This window comes from Bombus affinis, unplaced genomic scaffold (genome assembly GCF_024516045.1).
Source record: "Bombus affinis isolate iyBomAffi1 unplaced genomic scaffold, iyBomAffi1.2 ctg00000290.1, whole genome shotgun sequence".
NCBI classification, from domain to species: domain Eukaryota; kingdom Metazoa; phylum Arthropoda; class Insecta; order Hymenoptera; family Apidae; genus Bombus; species Bombus affinis.
In genome coordinates, this window is record NW_026108976.1 from 116,284 (window position 1) to 141,466 (window position 25,183).

At 36.1% G+C, this 25,183-nt stretch overlaps 3 long non-coding RNA genes across 13 annotated transcripts; all 3 read right to left on the bottom strand.

Annotated features, from left to right (window-relative positions):
• Window positions 1-640: 640 nt before the first annotated feature.
• Window positions 641-6,431, bottom strand: LOC126927880 (uncharacterized). Its single transcript, XR_007716004.1, has 2 exons — window positions 6,028-6,431; window positions 641-1,850 (listed from the first exon to the last, which is right to left on the bottom strand). It is a non-coding gene; the product is annotated as an uncharacterized LOC126927880 (long non-coding RNA).
• LOC126927879 (uncharacterized) lies at window positions 6,432-8,779 on the bottom strand. Its single transcript, XR_007716003.1, has 3 exons — window positions 8,138-8,779; window positions 7,045-8,069; window positions 6,432-6,966 (listed from the first exon to the last, which is right to left on the bottom strand). It is a non-coding gene; the product is annotated as an uncharacterized LOC126927879 (long non-coding RNA).
• A 9,757-nt stretch (window positions 8,780-18,536) lies between these two features.
• On the bottom strand, window positions 18,537-23,715 carry LOC126927875 (uncharacterized). Of its 11 annotated transcripts, none has more exons than XR_007715997.1 (8): window positions 23,408-23,714; window positions 22,725-23,279; window positions 21,589-21,928; window positions 21,096-21,512; window positions 20,792-21,021; window positions 19,969-20,258; window positions 19,649-19,750; window positions 18,537-19,348 (listed from the first exon to the last, which is right to left on the bottom strand). It is a non-coding gene; the product is annotated as an uncharacterized LOC126927875 (long non-coding RNA). The 11 variants fall into 11 exon arrangements; XR_007715995.1 differs by having other exon boundaries at window positions 19,657-19,750; window positions 23,408-23,713; XR_007715996.1 differs by having other exon boundaries at window positions 18,537-18,704; window positions 18,827-20,258; window positions 23,408-23,715.
• Between the last annotated feature and the right edge of the window lie 1,468 nt (window positions 23,716-25,183).

A 25,183-nucleotide genomic window follows, 5' to 3' on the forward strand; every position in this document is an offset into this window, starting at 1 on the left:
ACAGATGTGCTTAGACCATGTGTGCGAACAATGCAGCTAGAATTGCAACTTTATAGTGGGTCCTTGGGCCTATGGAGTGTTAGAAGGACGACAGGTAGACCGTTGGTTGGCAAGCCGCGCGGGATGGCGTGCAGATGTGTTGCGCGGCGTAACATCCTCAACGAGATTAAAAATAAGAAAAAAAATCCTAGGCTTTGATACGGTTTGTTTCTTCTGAAACCAGGTAATTCCTGCCCTTTTATTGCCAGTGAAAACGAACACGCGACTCATATTCCGATATTATCTTCGATATGGTTGCTGTCGTGATAGGCTAAGGGAACGCGAGACTGTTATAGATGACTGTTAGATGCGTCAAATAAGGTAGGAAAGGTACATTTTGAAATTGGTAAATGATGAATATCACTGTAACTTATTGTCGTCTTGTGAACTCAACATACGACCTCGTTCATAAATATTATCAACGTGTACAAATTTCCTAGTAATTTTAATCAGCAACCGGAGTTTCAAATTCGTAAAGTTTACGCAAAGGATCGATTTGCTCGTAATACCAACGTGGTGTCACCGGACACTTGGTCTGCATTGGACAACACGTTAATGCTACAGGATGTGAAAGTGTTAAAATAAAGTTTCCGAGGCTTACTTAACTTTCTGTACGTGTCCTAGTACTCATGGACAGCGATGTATATTTTTTGGATATGTATATTATACGAAATTGAAATTGTTTATGTAAAATGTGTATCACAATGTTTCACACATACAGAAACCATCTCTTTTACTGCATATTAATTATTGAAAAAAAATGTATCGCGATATTGCACGATAGCTTTAACGTAGAATAAAATTGGCCTGGTTTCCATTTCTAATTTCCCAGTTATATTATGTTCTATTCGAAACAAGCTTACGTGCTTCTGAACTTTGACGTATAAATCAACAACGACAAATAATATTAAATTATCATTTAAATCTGCCAGAAAAGAAGAATCCAAAAGATGATGCGAAAAGGTTTTATTACAACCTTTCTTCCATCTCTGACAAAGGAAACGTGAATTATTAAAAGGTTTGTCATCCAATAAACTCTACGAGAAAGAAATCGAACAAACTAGTGGTTTGCACGCTGATCGTAACATTATCGTTCACCATATTATCGATGTCGATTAATTTAGCTCAAAATTATCGTCCAACATTTGCGAAGTTTATCGATCACAATGTAGAAAATCAAACAACACGATTGTATTATTCATTCTCGAGGAAAAAATTATCGTGTTCTTAAACAGTCACGATATTACGAAAGTTCGTGCCACCTCGTTCAAGGATTAGACTTAGGGAAAACGATTTTCTGCATGTTATGTGGAAATAATCGCAATTTAAAGTCTCTTTGCTCCAAAACGACGTTCAGCTAATCTCGTTTGGTTTACACGGCACCCATTTGATTTAATGAGAGTATAGCTCACGTAGGTACCCATAAAGGCGTAATCAAAATTCCATAAATATGAAACACGCGTATAAACGTTGTTATCCGAAAAAGCCGAATAAAATTCAATGCATGCATCGTCGTAATTTCTAACGCAGAACATCGAACGACGAAAGACGTTGCACCTATTTATAATTAAGTTCAACGTACGTTTAACTGGCCGATTCGCCAGATTCACGTTTGATTTGGATCGCGCGCAAAGTAATTTTCCGCTTCCGATCTCGAATGGAACGTGCACTAACATGTCAGACATGTATACAAATTGAGATAACAGAAACATGATAACTTGATTAAAATTGAAGAATCACTAAGAAATTATCGAAACGTTTAAGAATTGTTATTTCATTTAAAACGTTAGACGATGAAGTCTCTCGTCCATCTGATGTAACATAATTAATATTCTTTTTATACTTCTATTTCTTGATCTCAATTTTCATCAATTCTGATATTTATATTATTATTGTATCACTTGTTATTCGATTCCATGTACACTGCAAATGATTTTACGATACAGACTGAGATTTTGAGTAGAGTTCTTAGCGTACGTCATCTATTAATTCACTTTCAATCCTTTCAACAGAGTTTAGATAAGAAAACAGCCAAAGAGAGATTAAAAGAAAATCGGAGATATAAAATGAGAATATAAAAATAGTACTTTGTCTTAATAATTATATTTACGCCTAATCTTCAAATTGCGAAGCAGCTACAAGAATATCGCCATTATCGCTAGACCGTCGGCAAATTTTTAAAATCCTCTAACAGAGAACTCTATACCGTTCTGTTTGTCCCGCATCTCGAACACTGTTCTCTCTACATAGAATTCTTCGTTTTGTTGTTTCTAAAATTGGCGACTCCGCTGCAGCAATTTTTTAAAACTACGATTTACTTTTAACGTCTCTCGGGTTGTTTACGTTGGAACCGCATAGATTCATTGCCAATGCTACTACATTTGTCTTCAAAATTGCAAACGACTATATTATAAATTGCTGGGAAATTCTGCAGCTATCGGAGCTCGATGTTTCTCCGGGGACATTCAGAAAATTTCCCTTATTCTATACATCCGATATTTAGTTGTGTTAAACGTATATGTGACCACGCCACTCGCTCACGCGCCAGCTACGCTTTTTCTGTAAATCGTTGCCCACGTTTATAAGAATACATTTAAAACGCTTGACATTCGTCTTCGTCTTTGTATCACGTATGACAAACGCCATATTCCAATTATACAGTGTGTCAGTTTTATCTGGAAATATTTCGAAAACTATAGATGAGACAAGAAAATTGATTTTCAGGCAAATGTTATACAATTTTGACGGGGTCATATTATGCCGATATTTATTTTATGCTGGAATAACTTTGAAAAGCCCTGTGAAAGTAACGCTTGTGTTTTTTAAATGGGAACTATATTCTTTTTTTTTCATATTTTCATAACTGACGTTGAAGCGCTTCTTATTTATATTTTTTGCATAAACCCATATCCGGACATTAATTCTTAAGAAGGATGCGAAGTTGTATTAAACATCTAGAAACGACTAGTCGTTTCAGGGATAGTATTTCGGTGCATACACACGTACTCGCATAAACAGCTCTTTTTAGAACCATCAATGATGTATAAAGTCTACCGGAGAAATGGATAACGCCAATAATGTCGATATATCAAGTTTGAGATTTAATATTTCGATAATATTTTATGCGGAAAGTACGTAGTAGTAGAAGCAGGTAATGTTCTGAAAATGTTTTGATGTTGTATGGTGGTTGCAGGAACGTGGAATAAGAAAATATTGGGCTTTTCAAGGACTCTTCGGGGTGAAATAAACATCACCATGATAAACCCCTCGAAATCGTGTAATATCTGTTTTATTGTTCTCGAGATACGCACGTGTTTCCGGGTAAAGTGGATAAAACCGTAAAACGTTGATAAATGTATGTTCGTGTTGATTATGCTTAAACCAAAGAGTATTGCCCGTATGAATAAACGAATGAAACAAGATAAATTTCGAAAATTTGCGAAGAGAATGGGGAAACGTATGTTTACTTCCAGAGTCAAAAAGCAATTGAGGTAATAGGCTGATCGACGGCGTACTGAATTATAAAGCTGTTTTTTATCAAAAGAGAATAAGAAACTTATCGTGTTCTTTCCTCATAGTTTTCAGTTGTGACACTTTTAGAATATACGTGCGACACTACGAACGCAAGGATGTAACAATAAAGGCAGCTCGCGATCGTATTTTTCTAAAATCGAATTAGAAGATTCGAGAAAATTCCTTTGATCTCGTTCGAATCGCGAATGCATCTCACCACCGGTTTCCTAAATAATGTAATTTCTGAAAGCTTTTCATAGACCAGTTCGATGTTAAATTAATCGAAAGTGCTTCTGAGAGAGAACGAGTCGGTTTCTTGCGCGTTGTCTGAATGCATCACGGAATTCTTCGTCGGTGCTGGCAACCTTTGTGTTACGTAATTCGTTGTCCATCTTTGCAACCTTTGTGTTACATTTTCATCGATTCGACGCCGTAAATGTGGCGATCGGGTGCAGAATGCCGGAAAGAAACGGGAAATTGGTCGTAAAAGGTGCGCGATCCGATAACGCGAGCTGGGGACGCATAAAAATACGAGTTAATCTAACCTTAAGCATCCTAAGCAAGCCACGATCCAAATATTGATCGTCACGGAAGCAAGGAGGCCAAACACGATAATAAGTCATGGAGAATCATTCTCCCGTGGAACGTTCAATTATCAAAATAACCGGAATGTTAAAATATCGTTAGAGACGTTCTATCGATCGAGGTTCAACGATCAAGACGGTAGGAAAATGCCATGGACGAAACCTTTACGTAGGAATTTTCCATTTAACATAAAACAGATCTCTATCAAAAGAACAAATCTGTGTTTGTTTCTCTGCACAAAATTAGCGTAGTAATTCACAATGAAAATCGATCAAAATTCAACGAAAAGCATAAGTTCTAAAGGAAAGGCGAGTTTCCTTTAAGTAAAATTTTCAGATTGAAAAGCATATAAATTTTTCACCACAAGGATGCAAGTTAGAAAATTTCCTATTCAACGTGTCACAATTCTATTTCGAAAGAACAATCCTAATTTGTTATTGAATCTGTCAAACAGATAACACGGTAGACTCGTATAGAAATATTCTAATGAAAATCTTAATCGAAACAAGATTAAGACAAATATAATGAACAAAATTTAAAAACACGAATAAAAATATAAATTTCCATATATTAAGTTATACCGGATAAATGCAAATTACAAAATACCCCTACGTACTCTAACACGTAACAGTCCTCGACAAAATAATTCTGATTTGTTTCTCTCTAGGAAATTGCCACTTGTAATGTTAATTAATCAGAATTTCTCGACTAATAGCTTTGGTAGAAATCTCTACCTACGCTCTGCTATCCCCGAAACGGCGTTCTTTGAATTTATTAATTGTAGCGTTAATGTATGAGTTAGGATAAATGTTACATTGTAAATAGTTTAAAGGAATACAGCTTCTGTTTAGTTTTAAAATCAGCAGACAACAACGAGATGGTACAGTTCTTACGAGACACGTAGGCTTAGGTTAAGATATGTGCATGTGTGTACAGCTAGTGCCTGCGTGAGGGTAAGGGAGTGTTCGCCAGTGAATGTTTCTTTTTATCTAGCGATAAAATAATAATTCAATTTCCAGAAATAGTCATCCGCTCTATCATCCTTAGATAGTTCAGCTTCTGTCTAGTTATATTAGTTAGAAAATGCAAAGCAAACTGCAAATTCCTAACCTCTTGTGTCCGATTCAAAGTTCGTGTCGTTGAATTTTCACGTTGATATCGAACATAGATGTCGTGGTCCGCGCGGTAACTTCGTCGGAGCGATAACTATCCAACGCGTATTTGCATACAATTTGAATAAAACGAAGGAGACATCATTGAGTGTCGAACAAGAAGATTAGTGACGAGATCTGGCATGTCAGTTACTCGTTAAATTAGCGGCACAATTTCGTGCGCGTAATTAAAATTGATCGTTTAACCGACGAGGGGGGCGTGTAATGCAATGACGTGACTATAGACATCGCATTGTTAGATGCTGCGGTCTGGTCTCACGCGACGAAAAACTGTGGTTTAATCTAAATAGACTCTATGGAACAGATTGCCCGTAGCCAATAAAATCGATGAAAAGCACGCACCGTTCTTACAAAAACATCATTTACGCGATACATGCAAGTTTATCGATTAAAATGTACACTTTGTGCAACGTAACTGCGTCGGAACGTTAGGAGTTGATCGACTGTTTTACCGATCGAACGTGCAGCTTTTATTTTTGAATTGAGCGCCAGAAATTCCACACATACCTAGAAATATCAATAGAGCAGAGTATCGTTACACAAACTTTTCCTCACTTTTACTTTGATCTACGCTTGATTTCCACGTCCCGTCATTGATCACACAAGACGCGCGAAAGGACAAAAGGAGGCAAAGTGACAAACGGGGCGAAAATCCGGGAAGGAAGATTCAAATGTCTCGAGGAATTTACGTGTCGTAGAATAGTGACAATTTACTTACGATTGATGAACGTCGTTTCGAGGGTGGCCGTAGCGGATACTGAACGAAAACCAAGAAATCGGCGAGAAAGGTAGAAGACAACCGCGTCTGCTCGTCACCGTGATACTACTGGCGGTGGTTGCTCTACCCACACCAGAAAGTGCGACCCAGGAAGCAACCCCCACCGGCCGTCGACCGGTCGCGATATAGCAAGCTACCCCTGTGAATCGGTGATCCTTCGATTTCGATCAACCTGATCGAGTTTCACCATTGACGTCGTTTACCACGTTGATGTCGAGGTGGCCGTCACGCGGTAACCAAGCATAATTCATTCCATCGATCAGATCTCGATGGAAATTAATATATTCTACCGATAAGGAATCGCTGAATATAAGTTCGCATAGAAATGTTACAGCTACGGTGCATTAAATGGATTCTTGATTTATTGCGATGATATTCATGGAAAGTTAATATAATTGTAATGGCAGAAGGTGATGGGTGGATGCAAGCGACATTCAGTTACACGCATAACATGATATCGATGTGTAACATGTATACGTAGATGGTACTATCGTACTTTCGCGTTGAAAACTTTATAGTTCAATTCCATTGTACCTTAAGTCGTCCTTGGATTTCTGGCATACGCCCCTATAAACCCTAGAATATCTTAGGAATTTGCAGATCGTTTCCGAGTCAAGACATCGTGCAATTCGCCCCTCTCCTTTTCACGTTCTTTCTTTCTTTCTATCTCTTTCGTCGATAGAATTTTCTTCTCCAATACCTTCATTTATCGTTGCAATCTCTTTTAGCAATCTCTGCGCCTTTTGATCGATGATATCCGTTTGATTTTGTATCTTTACGTTGGTTTTTCTACTATTTCCTGGTATTGTAATTTCTTCTATTCGTAATCGTCAAAGTGTCTCTCTCATTTCTAAAATCCTCCTGATATTGTTACGCCCACTTAAACATTTATTTTTATTGTTAGATCGTCCTTTTTGTTACGCGTGTGCTGTTTTCTTTTTACTGCTAGAATTTTACTTTTTGAGATCGATGCTGTTTTTCACTGGTGGAGTTCTTTTTCTGGCCCAAATTGATATCTTCCGTGGGTGTTTAGGTTCTCGAAACAATTATTATAGATATTTATTAATCCATGTGCACGTAAATCGAGAAAGAGTATGAGAAATATTCATAACATCTATTGTTTTTACGGCAGAATTCACAATAAAGGAATGCATGCCATTATGGTTCACTAGATTGCTTGAACAGGATTAAAAGCTTTATGATTCTGTTTCATACAGATTGTATACAAACGGACTAAAACGTATCACGATACGGTTAAATATTGAAACAACTGCAGATTGTAGCGAATTAAAAAGTTGCTCGTCGATCTTTCAAGCGAAAAGATCCCCTATTGACTCTATTGCTGTACGATCGCCGATATTTTTCCAAATTAACGTGTGAGAAATGTTAGCCGAGTTATAATTCGCTTATGTGATATATGTATCGCACGTAGGGTGTGTAAAACGTAAAATTTTTTTAGTCAAACTATGAGAGCATAATCTACAAGTGAAAATAAGAAAAAGATATTACATAAAATTTAGCAGTAAACTATTTATGCAAATGCATATTTTTTATGGATATAAAATTGATTTAAAAAATGCACCCGAGGTAGAGAATTATTTTATTTATTAAATATAACAAATAACAACATTTCGTTAGTAAGACCTGACATGAACTTGTAAATAAAATACTCAAATACATTTTTTATGTTTTATATTCTGTGTATTTTTGCAGCTTGAAAATTCCCATAAATGTGTAAAAATAGTCGACCAACTCGTCATAAATCATAAATAAATAAATCAAATTTATTATATTGAAGATATCGCGAGAATATTATCAAATATCAACAACTAACTTATTAATTAGTTGTGTTAATTCTTCCTGCGTTGTTACTTTTATATATTCTGCAACAACAAATTTGTTCCCATGCGCATATTTTATATTTCAAACTGTGTTCAATAGTGGCTGATAACTTTGTAATAAAGCGTTTACTGTGAAATTCGCTACAACAGATTTCTCTTATTTTCGCTTGAAAATTCCCTTACCTTTTTAACGACAAAATAGAAAATACCTTGTATAAGAATTATTGAAGCTAAAAAGCGTGGTAATAGCTACGTTTCGTTGCATTATGATTCTTCTGAGAATACTCAAAACGCAAGGACTCTCGCAGTAGAATAAGGAGCCACGAACAGACTTACTTCATTCACGTGATCGTAGTTGTATTGAGGTGCACGTCAATGCCATCTGCACATATCGACTTAGCGGATTCCACTCCGTGTCCCATCGTAATTAAAACGGTTTAAGATAAAGAGTTGACATGCTTGAACGAGTCCTCGTCGCCGGGAATTTATCCACTGTGCGAATATTCAAACGTCCATACGTACCATCGTAGTTGGCCTTAATTAAAATTTCTTAATCGCCTTCAACAGTGGTAAATGGAACTCATTTTGCGGTTACTTGAACCGCTATTTCAACCACATAATACGCAAATTGTTAAATACCGATGACACAATGAAGGATTAAGCAATAAAGAGGATGGAGAGAGAATAAGGAAGTCGTGAATAACTGAATAAATCATGATTTAAATCCTGTTCTACATTGTAGAGTGCATTGTGTAAAATATATTCCTTCTTGAACAAATTCACCAATAGTTCCGTAGATGTTATAACGACCGGGTAAAGAACCATAGTTTCGAAAATATCTAAGAGAAATGTTAGAATAAAAATTAAGAATTTCCCGCGTATTTATTTCCGTAATTTTGTCACAAATTTGAACTGATATCAGTAATTTCACAAAAATTACAAAAAACAAATTCACTGTTTCAAACTCTAAAGTTAGTGTGTTCCCTTGAACGACGTCAAATACAATTTTCGTATCTGGGAAAACCACTCGACTTGAATTACAGAACATGCTGTTACATAACACCAGGAGGCAAATAAAAATGTAATATTCGAAAAGACTTGTTGATGGAATATGAAATATCGTCCCGGTGGTTCGATATTGGAGTTTCGCGACTCGATTCGAACATGTGTTTGAATTTTGAATACACGAAAGTTGGCCGTCTTCTGAAATATGGATCAGTGAAGTGTACACCGTGTGGCCTCGAATGGAGGCGTTTTCTCGCCCCTCTCCCCATCCCTCTCTCTTTCTCTCTCTCTCTCTCTCTCTCTCTCTCTCTCTCTCTCTCTTTCTCTCCTCCCTGCCATTTCGTTCTCCGACCAAATATTTGGTGCAAACACTCGACTCTGATTTTATAATTCCGGTCGAGTGGGGCATAGCTCTTTCAAAGAAACTGCCTACCATTTCAAACTAGTGTCGTGCTTTTCCCACCTGGCCATATATGCATAGCTACACAGTGATCCGTGAAACGAATGAATTTACTGCGACGGAAAAAGCAACTGTTTGTTTCTCTTGCGGCACTAAACGAATCCACAGCGAAACAGGCGCCGCGAGGACCTTACGCCCTCGTTCGTTTGGCTAACCGATTATACGAGCAAACTTTTTTATCACGGTACAAACATAAGCCGATTATAGATCTGTCGGTTTAATCTGTTGTATGGCGAGATAGCAATTTTGTAAGTAAACTTAGCGAGGAGCAATTTTGAGGTATTATCGCTGTACGAATGAGTAACTTTAAAACTAGCACGCAAATCACGTCGAGCGAAAAATTTGCATGGTTAATTCGAAAGTTATTCGACAAATTACGGACAGCCAGCAAATGCTAAAGTGTGTCGTTTCGTAGATGTCAGTAACAAAAAGCTGGCAAAAATTTCGCTTGTTTTTCCTGGATCAAGCGTGTATCAGATGGCGTTCAAAGCTTACTTTTCATGGAAGGCATGTGGGATATTCAGATTCGTGTTTTATCGTTGGTATTTTACTCTTGCGGTAGAGAAAGGTGCGATTGTTCTTATCCAGGAGGGATAATGGAGCGCGCTGATTCTGGGTTTCATCGATCAGAATCTCCCGCATTGGGAATAATGTATGTAACGGCCACCAGATGGAGGCAGTGTTAGCTAACGGAAGCTATCTTCAACTCTCTCGTCGAATACTCAACTGAAAAGTTTGGCTTGCTTTTACGATGAAATTGCAGCATAGATGGCACTTATTTACGTGATATAACCAAAGGAAATGGATATTAAAAGAACGTCTACTTTTTCATGGTTCCAAAAGGAAATTTTTATTAAGCCATCGTAAAATACCATTTCTATGCATGTAAAGTATCACTTAATTAAATTCGAAAAAATATGTGGGATAAAATCACTTTGGAATATATCATGGTCTCCCGGTGTTCCTAAAGACACATAAATTGAAAAAAAATGGCGGACATTATATCCATTGGAATACTATAAAAAGACATAAAACGTATTGTCAATATTTCTCGAAGTTTTACCAGGGGATTCAATAACCATACCGTGAACCGTAGTAAAGGTCTTATTTATGAGTTTAATACCTATCGTTAATCCAGCCTAGCAATTGCTGCTAAATTAGAAAAAAAAAATATTAGGGATATACTTCTAAAAGAATGCCTGTGGAAGCGCCATGCAAAGAAATTTGACATTTTCAATTGGAATTCGATGAGAGGAAAATGTTACCGTAATAACACCTGTTCTTTCATGAGATTTGTTGTTTTGAAATGCATACTTTCGTCGAATTACGACTAGAACGGCGCAGACACAGAATTTCTTTTAGAATACCATTCCCGACTCTATGAGAGGACATCAGTTACCATATATCGGGAATAACGGTGATTGCGCGCAAAGTGCGACAATGTTGTGATATCGTAAATTTCTGGTCAGTTGAACTATCTATTACGAATTAACCAATGGCAATAAAAGAAACAAAATATCAAGAATTTCTCTAAAAAATCCGAAACTACATGAAGATTGCTAAAAACCAAATACCTCGAAAAATTCTGTGAGTGAATTGCATAATGTCTGTCCCATTTCGACCAGAATACTACGAATCGACGTTTGCGATTTAACGGATAGTGGTTGGCATAAGGTAACGGAATCGTTTGGTATTCCAACGACGCTCTGGTCAACTTAAATGCTCTTGATTGCATCGATTGTAGCGTGAAAATGGCATCATCGAACCCGATAGGTCGTATCGTGTACATACCATGTCACTTTGATTCCGAAATTGAGCGCGGAATTGTTTCCTTCGTAACTATGCATAACTCTTAACGCGCGGAGCAAATAGTATCATTTTAATTTGTATAGAGACATTGTAATGCAGTTACAAAGTCTCCTTGTATAATTAAACTTACCAGTAACATTATAAGTTATTATTGTTATAAGTTATTAGTATGCAAAAATGAGTATGTAAAGAAAACGCAATAAACAAAAGTATAATATAAAATATTCAGAATATAGTACTCGTTATAATGTTCAGTGAGCGAAATCTTTAATTAAACTGTAATTAAACTTGATGTCTTTAATTATATCAAAAATATAAATATGCATAAACATTCGTAGCTCATAATAGAATTAGCTTCAATTAACATAATTAAAAATATACCGAGATTTTGGTTTCTTTGATACACTTCCCAGTTTTACTTCGTTTCAATTAACTCCTATGTTTTTAGTTTCTCTTTTGTACACGCGACCTCTATGAAACACAACAAGGCGTCTTTTCATAGCGTTAGAGAAAAATGGCATAATACTATTATCGAGACATTTTAACTTCGATAATAACATAGGTTTCAATCATTGCACGCATCAGGATTGCTTTAATTCCTCTTCAATAATTTCCAACAGATAGGCTACGTACAAACTACTGTCGCGTCGAGTGCGATAAAACCACAGCCGTCATACCGAAAGTTATGGATTTGAACCAGCGGCGAAGTTCTACTAACTCGACATCGTGTAAATTAATCGCGGGAAACTTCGAGCGGCTGCACTGAAAAGTTACCATACAGAATTTAAAATAAACGTTGATTCATTTTTCCCTCGTTCCTTGTTAGCTTCCTTTATTCTTTTTCTTTTTTTTTTTTTCCTTACTAGAGTACATACACTACCATTCACAAGTATCTGGACGCTTTTGGTTAACTAGAATTTTACAGAAATGTACGCAATAATAAATTAAAAATCGGAAACAGCACTAACTATGTTTCTTGTAGAATCAATAAATAATTATACATTTAAATGATCTCTTTAGATCCTCGATCCTTAACGTTTCATACAATTATACTTCCTCAAACATTTATTTCTATTGGGAAAACTTCAAACCTTTCATTTCATGGGCGTATAGTATAATGAATTGTACAGTGTAAACGAGATATCGATAATTAGAAATTTTTCAAATATTTAAAAAATTTAAACGGAGGGGAAAATTAAGCTTGGATATACCCAGTTTGCTCTTGAATTTAATTTATATTGCAAATTGGAAAATCTGAAGATACGTAATTACAAAATAGTAGCAGATATGCAATTAATAATTCCATTAATCATTATATATAATTATTAATAATTTATATTAATTATTCCATATTGGTTTCTAAATGTCAATGTAATTGTATCGTAATATTCTATTATACGCAGTTATGGCAATTATAAAGAATAAAAAGCTTGCAGGTTCATTTAAATAACTCTTTGATTAAAATACATTTTATATCTATATACTAGTCTATATACTTAGTCTATATACCTAGTCTATATACTTATAAAGTCTATATACTTTAGAACTGCTGAGCACATAAAATAAAGTATCAAATGTTTTCTTTTTTTATAAACACTGAAACACGTTCAGATATCTCATAATGTTAGTGGTATTTAGTATATTCGATTATTAGAAGCTTTCTTTGAGATAGACACGAAATCCATTAAGATTTTGCGTCGACGGGTCTTATTCCTCTTCCCTCGGGACATTCATCGACCAATGTATTTTCCTTTCATGCTGTATTTTCCTTTTGCGTTGGCACGGAGACCAGACTGTACCGTGTATACCTTTATAGCGATTTCAACGAAACGCCAAACCCGCTTAGGGTATCCCTATTTGCTTCCTACTTAACCAAACCAGACAGGATGGCATAACGATTGGTAGATAAGCGGCAAATCTGGACCACCCACTATCCTTTTGTAGCTGAAGCATGTGGGTTATGAAGATGACAGTGATTGCGGGGCGCCCATTTTATTCGTTTGGATGGAACAGGGTCAATCATAACTTGGTGACAGAAGGAAGGGTGGTAAAATTTCGGATAACCTGAAGAAGATGCTGTTCCAAAAATACCACAAAATTATCTCTCTCTCTCTCTACCTCTCCCTTTCTGTTTGCTTGTTTAGTAGAGACGATATAATTGGAAAAGAAAATGAATGGAACACAAAAAAGGAAAAATAGATAGCAAACAGGAAATGACGAAACACGAATCTGTGAACATACGTATCACTGTCAATTGATCTAGTTAATCCGACGACAAAAACATCAACGTTTTAAACCGAGATAAAAAGGATAAAATAAATATCTATCAAACGAGTTGAATATATAAAAACCACGAAGCTTCTGTTTATATTTCGTTTGGAATTGAAGGGTTGAAAGTTGAATTTAAATACACTGAAATTTATCAGGACTTTAACGAAACGATTGTGAACACGATACAAAGGACAAATCGCAAGTATCAGTGAGGAAAAGGAACCATCGAGCAAATCGAGAATTAATAGGATTAATTGTTACAACGGCGAGTCAATATCTCTGCTTACCTCGAAGCTTGTTGAACGAAGATCTTCTCCTTTCAATGGAGAGCCTGTTCCTGGCTCTATAATTTTATTAAAAGTCCGTCTTTTTATCGTAATCGATCAAACGGACCTCCAGTAGCAGCTGTATACCGACAGGATCCATTTCTGCGTGGTAGATGATTCGACACTTGCAGAATTATATTCACGCTGGAAAATTGATCGACACTCCCGATAGACCGAAATTACATTGGTATATGCGGCGCAATTTTTACAGTAATTTAGAAGCGAAGCATATTAGAGTAATTCGTCGATTAATAGCGAGCAAAGGCTACGAAATTTCCAACGAAAGCATAAATTAACCAAATATATAAATTAACGCAATTTCCTATCTCACCATCGATCCACAATACGAGTCGTGTACGAACGAATTGCGATCGCGACCAACGAAACTCGAAGATTAAGAGATTAGCGGAATTTTATTTTTTCGTGTTACTCGTTTCGACGTGGCAGACTTGAAATCCTCGTTACATATTAATGAATCGTTCACGAACGTCCCAAGATCGCGACCAACGAAATTCGAAAACTAAAAAATTAGCAAAGTTTTATGTTTTTGGCACATTTGCCAATTATTTCTACGCGAGAAACTAAAAACCTTCGTCACATGTTAACGAATCTACGAACGTTTCGCGACTAACGAAACTCAGAGCCGGAATTTTGTTTCCTTCCTTCGTTTTGTCGTCGTCGTCGTCGTTCGGTCGTCAATCGTTTTGACAGGAGAAACTTGAAATCCTTGCCACGTGTTATTGAATCTACAAACGTTTTGCCATCCACAACTATCGAAACTCAAATATCAAAAAATTTGCGTATTTCCTTTTTCTTCGTGCAGTACGATTAGCAATTATTTCAGCACAAAATGCTTGAAATCTTCGTCGCGCGTTCGTACACAATTCACGGTATAACAGTGTACAACTGGCGATCGTAACTATCGAATCTTGCAGACTGAAGAATTAGCGTGCTTTTCTTTCTTCTGAACACGGTTACCAATCGTTTCGGCACGAGGAACTTGAAATTCTACAACTGTATGCGTCACGGTTCGATGTGTATCTGTTGGTTGTTGTCACTTACCATAGGAATTCTAATTGAATTCCAAGTGGATTCGCAAACGCAACAAGGAACGCGGCGCTGCGTAGTCGTAATCTGGTCGATTCTAGAAATTCCTGGCGTGGCTAATCCGCCGGAGTGACCATCGGTGACGATGCTGAAAGAAAAATACGGTGGAGGATGCAAAATAAATAACGCCTCTGTTTGGCTACTGTTGCGTCGTATTGATTTAATCCAGAACGACCAAATGCAACAGATGCATTCCTACGGGAAATCATTGCCACTTATGAACGCGAGCTCTCTTCAGCGATTCCAAATTGGCGCGGAATATTTATCCTCGCGCGGTTTATGTGTACTCCTAATTCATTGTATCATTTGCACGAATGTTGCATCCATGATAATGTAATTAAACCGATTGTATAATTAGATATTTCAGTTATGATTTATCCACAATTCAACGTGACTGTCTATCGTGAATTTCTAATTAACTCCGATTAAATTACATCATTCAGTATACAAGGAAATTCATCGTACGGAATCTGCTTACCGAATTTGTTGATTTGACAAAAATACAATTGGAATATTGGGTGTTTGATTGTAGTATATGGTAGAAAAAGGTCGAACAGAGAAATAGATTAACGTGAACATTCTTCCTAGATCGAATAGGTGTGTTTTTGATTACGATTTGAAAAAAAAACGGGTGGTTCGAGGAGGCGCGCCCTTCAGCCAATGTCAGGCGTCGAAAGAGGAGAAAGAGTAGACAAAACGATGCATCGTGTTTTGCGACTGCGTCGAGGGAGCGTGGATCCTCGACGAATCCCAGTTCCGCTTCAGTTTACGGCGCGCTGTCGATTTCGACGAATTGATATCTCGGAGTGAATCCATCGGTGGATTTTCTCCTTGTAACAATAAATGATTACGACCTACTCTAAACACCCTATTTGAAAAAGTTACCTGTAGTAATAATTACCTGTAATAATAATAAAAAGTATTAGACGTACGATAGCAATCACGATAATAGATAGAAACGTTAGAAAAGTAATACGTAGATTAACAAGCTTTGACATTTCATATTTTATGTTTCGGCTAAGTGATTTCCTTCTAATCTCCACCATTTTATCACAGTGGTAAATAAAGAAACAAATTCGAATTTTTTCATGGAAATCTGAATTTCTTTACGGCCGGCTGATTTTCATTTTAATTTCTTATATTCTGGTTCCATAGATTCTTGTTTGAATGCCAAAGAAGAGTATCTCGTCGACTTGAAGGTCTAAGGAACGTGAAACGACGAAGCACCGGGTTGCGACAACGTAACGAGTGAATAGCACATAAGTGTGCATTGTAGGATTGCCAGAACTGAACGCGTGTGAAACGCGGCGAATTTAAGCGGAGCGGATCTACGAAGGCCAAAGTCCTACAGTGGTGGAAAGAGGAAGGCAGAGTAAAAGGTATTATTTACGAAATCTCTGACGAATCGAGTTACCGATAAACAGGACACATCGAGTTAAGTCCGTTCGACTTTATTTTACAAGATGACCAAACACGAAAGCGTTCGTAAAATTCTAATATCATTAGAAATAATTGCAAGCACACTTGCAGCTTACAGAGGAGTTACTTTAATAATTTTTAACGGAAAATCGGTCCGAAATAAAAACTACGAGATAATTCTCGACGATAGATTTTTAGATAGACTTTTAGATTTGACGATAATTAATATATAGAATAAAAAGTAGTGCGGAATATTGAAAATAATTTGATAATCGAAGGATACAAAAGGATCTGACAATTAAATATTTCGTTTATGACGAATCATCGAACTTGTGAAAAATTTAAAGATACAAAAATGCAGACAAATATTGAAAAATATGTGATATAACCAAAGTAGAGTATTCTTTCCAATATTTATGATAATTTTGAGATTAAGATGATTTATGGTGTTCTGAAGATGAAACAAATCTCCGTTTACATTTAATTGTTGTATACGTATCTTTAAGAAATATGTGTTTGTGGATCAACTTGACCGAGAAATCTGCCAATTATGAGTTCACAAGAAGTGTGATTTTTCATGAACCATACGAAAAAGATTTTGTCGTGCGGGGTAAAAAAATAGAGCGCAACACATATGTACGCAAATACGTGCAGCAGAAGAAGTGGCGAATAATTCATAGGCAAACATTTTTTGCTCGGCCAGAGTGTTCTAACACGCGAATATATAGCCAGACTTGCAAGTGGTTTTCTAATTTTAAACATTAATGCCTTGGGTCCGACAATGTGTGATCACGATGCTGTTAACGTCGTTTTAAATTAACAACGTGGTCATTTGCAACGTGCATCCATTTTCACGAGTAATTCGTATTGAATTATCGTCGAACCACTGTCTTTTCTTTGCATCGCGCTTTAGAGACAATATTCTTCTGTAAATTATCCATTAACGAGTTTCCTCAATATAGTATGTGTGTTGCGCGAAACATGTTAAAACTTGATTAACCCTATATCAAAAGAAAGACTGGCGATTATATTGGGAAAATTTGACAGAAATCTGAAAATGTTTACGAGCAAGGGATTACGAGCTTCATAAAAGGCACCGACGTATTTGAACAGTCGTTTTTCGTTATATTAGACATCATCCTTTGTTTCTTCAAACAGAAAATTCATATGCATGAAACTACCCCTCAAAACGATTGCGAGTAGATTTCATACTCATTTAAAATTTTGCAAATATTACAGTCTCATTACAATGCTAATAAAGTTTCGAAATGTTTTATACGACACACGTACAAGTGGTTTGATAATTCTCCGAACACTTTCATGGACCATCGCATTTTACCCGATACTACGTATAGTGTGCAAAGAAATACAGCGAATAATATTGCAATGTACGCGAATAATTTGATAGAAATTATATTCTGACTAGGTCCGATATTTCATGGCATTTAAAATACGGTCGAAAAAATTCGTGTAAATGTGGACCGTCGAGTTGATGGTCATATAAATTGTATTTCACGAATTGTAGTTCGTGCACGAAGAGCGAAATTAAACTCAGCTGCTTATACGTGACAAAATTAATACGGATGGAAGGGAATTTTGATTAAAACTAAGGAAAAAATTCGACTGGAATAAGCTCGAATAAAGCCTTTGATTTATCAACCTATGATCATCGAAGCGAAGAAGCGTTTGCAACAAAAATGGAAAAACGAATATGTATAGAGAAACTAGCGCATGTATGGAAAGTAGAGCGAGGGAAGAAGTTTCTAGTTATTTTGTTCGATAAGAGTTTCGGCGAATCGGCGTGGCTTGCCGCTTGCGGCAAATTTCCAGTTTATTAGATGAACATGCAGAAATCTGCATGATAAGAAAACTCTGTTAATTTTAATTCGCCTGGCGTAAGAAAACTACGGGAATAAAAAAAACATTTTCTACTTCTTCGCAACTAATTTTTCAATTTATCTGAATCGGCAGCCACTCGCTTATTTATGAAAGGAATAATTCCATAACGCGAATTTTATTCACTTTGAATGCAGATTGACAAACATTCCACTAATTGTTCTAAAATTAAATTCGTAACAAAGTTCTCTATTTATATTTAAGTTTATCGAGAGAGCTAGTTGTTCCATCTAAAGAACTGTGTTAATATTAAATACCAAAGTGGTTTCCAGAGGTAGGAGAAAATCAAAGGTAAAGGGAAATCAAGCAGGAAGATTGTATCAAGAAGTAATGTATTCCGTGACCGTCAGTTAAGCGTACAGTGGTTGCTTCTCGTGTCAACTAAGTTTGACATAGTACCTCAAGTTTCTTGGAAATGGTGTTGCTAACACTTACCGTTTCTCATTTGCATCAAACTAGGTAAAGGTGGGCCTTGGTAAACTGCTGAATAAATTTATTTTAGATTAGCAAAATAAAAAGTGGCGAGTCATTACTGTCTCTCTCTTTCTCTCTCTCTCTCTCTCCCTCTTTTATTTTGAGTTTAGAAATGTTTAATAAATACTTACAGTCGATGGATTTGTTTGCTTTGAATCTCTTACGTAGATTGCCAAAAGAACAGTTAAATTTGATTGGAAACTAATAATACCACATCAAACACGACTATTTATTCACATGGCACACGTCATACTAATTATTCGAGAAATTCTATTATAATAATTGTCTCCTCTAAATTGTTTTTTACGATGTTACTTGAACAACGTGCACGTGTTACTTCGACAATCTGGACTTTTACGACATTTCCAAATTTTTCAATGCCAGTTGTGGTTAACAGCTGGACGTTTTATTGCTAAGATTTTCCGCTGAGATTGCGTCGTGCAAGGTCCTTTAATACGCACAAGAAATACGAAAAGCGGCAGTAAATCGAGACTCACGGGAATCCATAAAAAGGATTCACAGAAACCTTACGATACCCTTGACGTTTCCAAATTTCGTAAGTTTACCGCGATCTTCGCGATTAAAAACGTATGTAGCTCCTTCTATTTATTGTACGAAGGGTAAGCTTGCTCCTCCTTTCTGTGTAGAAGAAACTGGAAAAAAAGAGAGTATCAGTCCCTCTTTGGACTTTGTCCCTTTAAATAAGATGCAAATAAACCCGAAATAAATTATTCCAGAGCTCTCTTATACAGTTGGATCTTATTATTAAAATTTTGTAAGTCACGCGAGACACAAATTGTTGCTGTTAAATTCTCATGACGAATAGTAAAGAGCTTGTTAAGAAAAAAAAGGGCGGAGCCTCTTGTAGCTCTGGAATATTTAATTCTGTTCTTTTGTTTATCTTTAACAAATGTACGTGATTTATCCAGGATTTTAAAATGATTGGTAAATACTTTCTTACTATTCCTGGTATTCGGCTTCGAGCTGTTCGTTGGACGTTGAGTGAAATCACTCGAAGTCACGAAAGTCACTCGATTATCGAGTACCCTCAGCATCTAGCGAAAAGAGTAGAACGGTGAATACGCTGTAGACCTTGTCAAATAAACAGGGGCTTACGAAAGTATTGTATCTGAATACGTCTCATAAAAAAAATTTTATAAACATGTTGCGTGTATTATAAATTATTTTATCTGTTAAATTGCACATTTTCCTTAGCAGATTTAATTTTATAAAGTTACATACCGCTTGTCTCGCACCATTTTAATTTTCTTACCCTTATATCCACGTTCCAATTGATTATTCGATGCAGAGATAAACCTAGCGTCACGATTAATTAAAAGAATCATATTAAATCCATTCAGCCATTGTATCATGTCCATATTATCATAATCATCGTACTATATTTCTACTATATTTCTGTGATATCTGTTGAAATATTATCTTCCACTTTATCCTATATATTATCTTCATTTAATATCTACCCAAGTATAAATATACGCTGATTCATTAATATTACAGCAAAGCACGGCTTCCTTGATGACGATCAAATATCAGCACACGTTCCTTGAAACATAATAACTTTATTAAAATCCAGCCAAGCGACTTCATCTTTTTGGGGAAGTTAGAAAGATTAGATTACTGGATGACGTGTAAAGATAATTTGAAGAAATAGCAATACGGTTGGAATTTCGAAATAGGAAGTAAAGGTCACTTTTTACGTCTTTTTTATCTGGGCCTGTAGTAAAATTTAAACAACACATATTATATCAGTTAGACTAGACTACGGATTTTTATATAAATTCATATTTTCGAGAATGCAATTAAGAGAGAAGAACCTCGGTAGAAAATTGTTTTACCTAACAAGTATTAGAGAAATCATAGTACTTTGAATATTTTAACTATTTTTTATATTATTATATATATAACGTTCAATAATTGGATAGTTCCGGGATCGATTCTGAAGTCTGAAAATCGAGTTTTTTTTATTATGAAATAATTAAAAATACAAAAATAAACAACAATTAATATGCGTCTATAACAATAAATAACGATAATTATCAACACGGGAAATAACAAGTCTTTGGTAGAATGTTTACCTGAAAATCGAGAATCGATTTTCAACGTCCTCAGCTACCGATATTTCTTCTTCAATCTTTAAATCTTAAATCTTCAGTCTTTAAAATCTTAAATAACTATTCTGTAACCTTGCCTGTCTCTAATGTAACTCTCTGTCCGTCCGTTTGGGAAAAACGTGCTTCTTCAAATGGTCGTCCGTAAAACAAAGGAAGATCGTTCTATCCGTGAAACACAGCCTGTCGTGCTACCCCTAAAACAGAAAGAATCTCTATCCTACATGAACTCTAGGGAGTTTACATCTCCCCTCCTCGTGTTGATAATTACATCGTTAATTATCTTCTCTATAAGGGATCAGCTTACTTGAGTGGAAGAAATTCCCATCAGATCTCCGATTACCGTTATCCACTTCATATATGAAGTTTGAAATCCTTCTTAGAATTTTGAGAGGTCCTTTCCTAATTTCTTCCAGCTTATTTCTATTCATTTTGTTTCCGTTGTGGGTGAAGACTATATCACCAATTTTAAATTCGTATTCTCTTCTTTTTTTATCGTATTTTTGTTTGTTGAGTTCGAAATTTCTTGTTGAGTTTTTGAATGCTTCTCCTCTGTCTCTTTTTAGGTTTATCTTATTCTCCATTATTCCCTTAGGGACGATTTCAATCATTTTTCCATACAGTAAATGATTTGGGGCAAATCCCGTTACACTGTGTCTGGTGTTATTGTACTCTTCTACGCTTTCTTCTGCAATTTTTGTCCAGTTTCTCTTTTTTTTCGAATTGATCTTACATCTGATGCTGTTTACTAATGTCTGACTTACCCTCTCGTTTAGTCCATTGGAGGATGGACAGTCTGTCGAGGTGAAAATTAATTTAATGTTCTTCTTTCTCGCATACTCGAATTTCTTTGGATGTCATTACTGGGTATCGATCTGCACGGATAATTTTTATGGAATCAGTTTCTCCAATCTTCATATTGTCCCAAAATTCCCATTAGGTTATTTGTTGACTGTATACTTTCTCTTTCGATTTTATCTTGGATTTCGATAGGTAATCCAATGACAATCAGGTGCACCCTCACATCTTCAGGCATTCTTCTTTTTACTTCTTTTACTTCCAATATTAGTCGTTCTTTCTCTATTGTATATTCTATGAACGAACCTGAAAGGTATATAAAATTGTAAGCATATCGTATTACCGACCAACCTTTACTCTTAACCTTTGAGTGCTGAATACTCGCGGCCTATGCCGTCCGTACTTACAGCGCGTATCTAGCGCTGACGATCGCTATGGACGAAATAATTTTTCGGTAGATTGAACTCTGTTGATTGACTATTCAAAGCACAAATCGTTATAAGTTATAGCAATTCTTTTGCGCGATATTAAATGATTGAAGAAATTTTTTAATTATTTTTAATTATTTCTTATAAACATTGAAATTTACAATTAACTAGAATTTGGGTAACAAACTAGAAAACTAAATTTAGTAAATAGAACACAAGTTAATAATTTAATTGTATGTGAAAATCTCAGTGCTTGAGAAAACTAACAAAACCATATGTAGAGTTTTCTTACAAGTGGTGATCACTTCAACAATAAGGAGACACTATTGGCATTTGTTTAATGCCGTAAGGAATGCATTTATATTTATTTCACACAAATGTAGTAGTATTACTTCTACGTAGGTGTTTGGAACAATTGAGAAACCCATACATGTGTCGTTAGTCCATGCCAGTCACTTACAGAAAACGAGTATATATATCCTTAGTCCTTACTGATAGCTTTCACCAGACACCTATATGGGCCCACAGCACTCAAAGGATTAAAAGTTTTGAGAAATGCTTCCTCCAATCTTCCCAGTTGTGTCCTTCAGCTTTCAGCAGATTCCTTTGGTACTGCTTTCTTTCTGCTGTTTTTCCTAGATACTTTCTTAAACCTTTGACTTTTTCCTCATTACCTTTTATTTTGTATCTTTTGCATTCCTCTTCATGCTCCGATATCCAGTCTGTGGCTTTTCGAGTTCCTTCAAATTGTTCTATATTGAAGTTTATTTCCTCTATTTCCCTCTTATCTCATTTTCGGAGAGTCTCTAGAAGTTTTACCATGTCAATTTCCGTCTTTGTTTTTCTTGTGCGAGTTATTTCTGCTTCCTCTAAGACAATGTCTCGGAATGCGAAGCTTGAATCCGTATTGATATACAATGTTGCTGTCTCGTCATCTATTGTGAGTTTAATATTTCTACATTGGCCTACCTTGGTTAGACTGTTTGCGACCTTCTTCACTATTGGTAAACTGAATAATTGTTGATGGTACTTTTCTTCTTGATATTCCGGGGGGAAAATACAGCATATTTCGTCTTCTGGTCTTCTGATAGATTCTATATCTTCTCTATCTTCTACTGTTTTGCGTTCTCGTTCATGACGACGCGTAGGTTAACTTTCAGCAACATGGCGTAGGGAAAGTCGATTTATAAGGTTCAATAATTGGATAATTCAGGGATCGATTCTGAAGTCTGAAAATCGAGTTTTTTTATTATGAAGTAATTAAAAATACAAAAATAAACAATTAATATGCGTCTATAACAATAAATAACGATAGTTATCTACACGGGAAATAACAAGTCTTTGATACAATGTTTACCTGAAAATCGAGAATCGATTTTCAACGTCCTTAGCTACCAATATTTCTCCTTCAGTCTTTAAAATCTTAAATAACTATTCTGTAACCTTATCTGTCTCTAATGTAACTCTCTGTCCGTTCGTTTGGGAAGAACGTGTTTCTTCAAATGGCCGTCCGTAAAACAAAGGAAGATCGTTCTGTCCATGAAACACAGCCTGTCGTGCTACCCGTAAAACGAAAAGAATCCCTATCCTACATGAACTCTAGGGAGTTTACATATATATGTATGTATATTTTGCGCAATTTTGCATTTTTAAATTTCCTCTAAATGCGCGAAAGTTCATAGTTCATGTACGTAGGACGATGACGTTGTTCAGTTACAGATATGTTGAACATTTTATCGAAATTGGTTGATCAATGGAATCAAGTAACAGACATCGAAAGATCTTTGCTATTTTCTTCTTCTTTCGACTAATTGCAATTTCTTCGAAATCTTTTTACACTTGGTCTATTAAATTAATCCTTCCAAATTGTCAAAAAAGAAGAAAAATAATCATGTCATGTTACAGTGCTAATGAAATGAAATTTCAAAATGTTTCATGTAGCGCGTACAATATGGACATACAAGTTTCCTATTGAAAATGTCAAAATACTTATGAAAAGTTTATATCACGTACGCTGTCCCGCTTATCGTGGCCAATTTAATTAATACGAAGCAAAGGATCGTAAGATCATCTTGAATCAGAAGACACACGGAAATTGGCAAGCGTAGACGGAAATTCGGGACGATAAGTCGAGACGAGAGCAAGGAAATTGAAGTAGAGCTGAGGCAGATACCAGTTGTGTGGAATAGAAAGGATTCCAAAATGGTAGATAATGATACGAGGAAAGCCGGGTTACTCAATTATCCCGATTAATCGACTGTAATGTCTTCGAGGATGTCGCTAATTAATTATCAAAGTCCACGAAAGCTTAACTCGACGAGGATAAACAAATGTTTCATATGGTCGACCAGAGATAATTAATTTTCCTTAATCGCGTTCGTCGAGCCAGCAGAAATTGGTTGGTTGAGTCTAGCGGAAGACAACTTGGATCTCTTCGTCGCGCCGCAGGAAAATCTGTGATCTTCTCTCCACGTTTTTCTTTTTGTCCCTTTTATGTTCGATGGCGGATCAATATTTCCCAAGTGGCGGATTACAGGCCAGGCGTACCAGGAACTGCTAGACGAAGGTACGAGCTGCTTGGAAGCTGCATTAGCTTGGTAGCTTGTGGAATAATCCGCTTGAAAAGGACCTATTCCGCGTGGAAACTCCGGACGCACAAAACGCTGAGGAAACGGCAACCCCCTTATGAATTATTCCATCCCTTTTCTTGTATTTGAGAATTAAAGCACCAGTTCGTAGCCTGGTAGCTCTTGACCATAAGTTGAGTTCTATCGAATGTTCCATATTCTTCGACCGACTACAATTTCGGACAGAAATAAACGAACAGATAGTGGAAATAGGTATCGCTGAAACATCGTTGAATTAGGCCGCAATGGTTAGCTGGAGTTTTTGAAATTGTTGAGATTTTAGTGCCGAAGCACTTTTTGATCGACGCTTATTTTACATAATTTCATCAGTTTTGTCTATTTTTTGTTTTGTGGGATTAATCGATCTAATAAATAAGCGACTAGAAAATACGGCTTGTTTACACAAAAGAGTAGACGTGTAATTACAATAATTAGGTAAATAATCTATTGCACTGCAAGGATATATAATAAATAAAATTTAACACATTGTTGACCGGAAATTTTAC